This window comes from Bison bison, unplaced genomic scaffold (genome assembly GCF_000754665.1).
Source record: "Bison bison bison isolate TAMUID 2011002044 unplaced genomic scaffold, Bison_UMD1.0 scf7180017864316, whole genome shotgun sequence".
Classification (NCBI taxonomy): domain Eukaryota; kingdom Metazoa; phylum Chordata; class Mammalia; order Artiodactyla; family Bovidae; genus Bison; species Bison bison.
The window spans coordinates 3,389,844-3,393,870 of NW_011494888.1; the positions used below are offsets into that span (position 1 = coordinate 3,389,844).

Genomic DNA, 4,027 nt, shown 5'->3' on the forward strand with positions numbered 1-4,027 from the left:
AGTTGTGTCCAACTCTTAGCGACCCCATGGACTGCAGCCTACCAGGCTCCTCCATCCATGGGATTTTCCAGGCAAGAGTACTGGAGTGGGGTGCCACTGCCTTCTCCGATTTTATATATGCTGCTGCTGCTAAGTCACTTCAGTCGTGTCCAACTCTGTGCGACCCCATAGACAGCAGCCCACCAGGCTCCCCTGTCCTTGGAATTGTCCAGGCAAGAACACTAGAGTGGGTTGCCATTTCCTTCTCCAGATTTTATATAGTGTGTATATGTTGATCTCAAATTCCTATATTGATCCCTCTCTCCTCTTACCCGCTGGTAACCATGAGTCTGTTTTCTACATCTGTGACTCTATAATTCTCCCTTTAAACCTGGCCAGCCTCCTCATCATCTCCCAGGTGCTGCATTTTAGGATGCAGATGTGATCATTTGCTCTCTCTATGTAAACATTCTTCCTGGGTTGGGAGGTGGTCCCAGCTCTGGTTGATGAACCATTGGAGGCTAATTACTTTACAATATTGTATTGGTTTTGCCATACATTGACATGAATCAGCCATGGGTGTACATGTGTTCCCCATCCTGAACCCCCTTCTACCTCCCTCCCCATCCCATCTCTCAGAGTCATCCCAGTGCACCAGCCCTGAGCACCCTGCCTCATGCATCGAACCTGGACTGGTGATCTGTTTCACATATGATAATATACATGTTTCAATGCTATTCTCTCAAATCATCCCACCCTTGCCTTCTCCCACAGAGTCCAAAAGATTGTTCTTTACATCCGTGTCTCTTTTGCTGTCTCGTGTATAGGGTCATCGTTACCATCTTTTTAAATTCCATATATATGCGTTAGTATACTGTATTGGTGTTTTTCTTTCTGAAGTAAGTCAGAAAGAAAAACGATTAGGTTTTTATTTTAACATCTGCTTATTGTAGTAAACTGTGCACATAAGAATTCAAGGTATTCGAAATACTTGCTGATTTAACCTCCAGTATTGAAAAATGCACAAAAATTAATTTCTGTGTATTAGCTTCAGAAAGAATACCTCTGCACAAAGCAAGTTCAAATTGCCTGTTCAAATGCAGTGATGGTGACACCTAGTGGCCAGGAAGGATCAGCTAATTTTTGAGGTATGAATGTTTTATGTATAGTAGCAGTAGTGTTAGTCACTCAGTCGTGTCCGACTCTTTGTGACCCCATGGACTGTGGCCCACCAGGCTCCTCTTTCCATGGGATTCTCCAGGCAAGATACTGGAGTGGATCGCCATTCCCTTCTCCAGAGGATCTTTCCGACCCAGGGGTCGAACCCAGGTCTCCTGCATTGCAGGCAGATCCTTTACGCTGAGCTACAGGGAAGATCCAGTTTTATGTATAGGCTCCAGTATTCTTGGGTTTCCCTGATGGCTCAGCTGGTAACGAAGCCACCTGCAATGCAGTAGACCTGGGTTTGATCCCTTGGTTGGGAAGATCACCTGGAGAAGGGAGCAGCTACCCACTTCAATATTCTGGCCTGGAGAATTCCATGAACTGTATAGTCCATGGGGTCACAAAGAGTTGGACATGACTGAGCAACTTTTATTTTTTTCAGTAATCTGTCTGCCAATTCAGGAACCATGGGTTTGATCGCTGGGTTAGGAAAATCCCCTGGAGGAGGGCATGGTAACCCACTCTAGTAGTCTTGTTTGGACAATCCCATGGACAGAGGAGCCTGGGGGGCTGCAGTCCATGGGGTTGAAAAAGTCGGACGCAACTGAGCAGGCATGCATGCACATGCACTACTAGCAAACTGCCATAAGCTGAAGTGATGAAAATGAATGATTAACCGAGTTTCTGTATTTAAGTTGTGTAATTAGAGTGCATTGGAGAAAATCAGAGATGCTTTCCTTGGTGAGGGCTGGTGAAAACAGCTTTCCCCTGAACTTGACACTGGAGGGCCCTGACTTGATGTGGTCCTGTGTATGAGATCTCTGACTGCTGGAACACAGGACTCTCCTCCATAACCCGCGACACTGAGTACACACACTTTCCTTTTTGCACTGACACACCTCAGCAAAGTAGTTTTTATTATTAGGGGGCTCTCACTTGGGGCATAATTGGAATCAGTAATGTGATTATTTTCACAAGGTCATTCACCAGCAAAGCTTTACTCTTGTTGGAGAAAGATGAGTTGAAGTTATCCAATGTACATGCTAAGCCCTTTAGTCGTATCTGACTCCTGGCAAGTCTATGGACTGGAGCCCATCAGGCTTCTCTGTCCCTGGGATTTTCCCAGCAAGAATACTGGAGTGGATTGCCCTGCCCTCCTCCAGGGGATCTTCCCGACCCAGGGATTGAATCTGCATCTCCTTTGGCTCCAGCATGGCAGGCGGATTCTTTACTGCTGAGTCACAGAGTAAATCCAGTCACCCATTGTTCAGTTGCCCATTTGTTTCTGACTCTTTGCGATCCCATGGACTGTAGCATGCCAGACCTCCCTGTCCCTCATTATCTCCTGGAACTTGCCCAAGTTCATGTCCATTGAGTCAGTGATGCCATCCAGCCATCTCATCCTCTGACGCCCTCTTCTTCTGCCTTCAATCTTTCCCAGCATCAGGCTCTTTTCCAATGAGTCAGTCATTTGGTTTGCATCAGATTACCAAAATACTGGAGCTTCACCATCAGTCCTTCCAAAGAGTATTAGGGTTGATTTCTCTTAAGATTGACTGGTTTGATCTCCTTGCTGTCCAAGGGACTTTCACAACTCTTCTCTAGCACCTCAGTTTGAAGGCATCAATTCTTTGGCGTTCTGCCTTATGATTCAGCTCTCACAACCATATGTGACCACTGGGAAGACTGTAGCCTTGACTATGTGGACCTTCGTTGGCAAAGTAATATCTCTGCTTTTCTAGGTTTGTCATAGCTTTCCTGCCAAGAAGCAATCATCTGATTTCATGGCTGCAGTCACCATCCGCAGTGATTTTAGAGCCCAAGAAGAGGAAATCTGTCACTACTTCCACCTTTTCCCATGCAGTAATGGGGCCGGATGCCATGATCTAGGGTTTTTTTTTAATACTTCATCTTAAGCTGGCTCTTTCACTCTCTTCCTTCACCTTCATCAAGAAGCTGTTTAACTCTGCTTCACTTTCTCCTATCATAGTGGTATCATCTGCCTATCTGAGGTTGTTGATGTTTCTCCCATCTGTCTTGATTCCAGCTTGTAACTCATCCAGCCTGGCATTTCTCATGATGTACTCAGCATATAGGTTAAACAAACAGGGTGACAGCAGACAGCCATTCCTTTTTCAAGTCACTCAATAGCCTTGCCCATGACACTTTTAGACAGATATTTAATCCAATCAGGTTTTCTTCTTGGAAATAGAATAACAAAGAAGCAGGGGACTGTGAGCGTCAATCTTCCTCCTATGTTCCGAGGATACAGAGGTTCTTGTACTTAATAAAAATTACTGTACGTAAGTATAAGTAAATAAATTATTCTTGATGATTAGCATGTTATCCACACTTTCTGGCTACCTCTAAGAAGCTGGTCTCTAAAAATCACTTGGAGGATAAAACACTCTATTAAAATTACAAGTCTGAGTGAACTCTGGGAGTTGGTGATGGACAGGGAGGCCTGGCGTGCTGTGATTCATGGGGTCACAAAGAGTTGGACACGACTGAGTGACTGAACTGAACTGAACTGAACTGACTGAATTTTTAAAATGATTTTCACTGAGTTTTCAGGGCTGTGATGTGTATAATGATCTGCATCAGACCTTATCAGTTTCTCAGTGTCTCATGCATGTTGTGGATGCAATGTGCATTGTCTCAGGCCTGTGAGCCTTTGTTTCTTTGAACATGAATGCACCAAAGGATGTGCAATTGACTATCACCTGAAAGTAAAAACATTTGTACTTAATTACAAATACAGCTTTAGAGTTTATTGTCTGGCTGTTGCCTTTTAAGTGGTTTTAAAAAACCACTATGTTGAAAAATTTGTAGTGCTTTGACATTTTCTGCTTGACTCCATATGCTGTGTAATTGCCTGAGTATG

General features: G+C 44.3%; 1 protein-coding gene across 1 annotated transcript in view; it reads right to left on the reverse strand.

Annotated features, from left to right (window-relative positions):
• ANXA10 (annexin A10) overlaps nucleotides 1-4,027 on the reverse strand; it is an 80,421-nt gene that overhangs the window by 3,616 nt on the left and 72,778 nt on the right. The window lies entirely within an intron of this gene.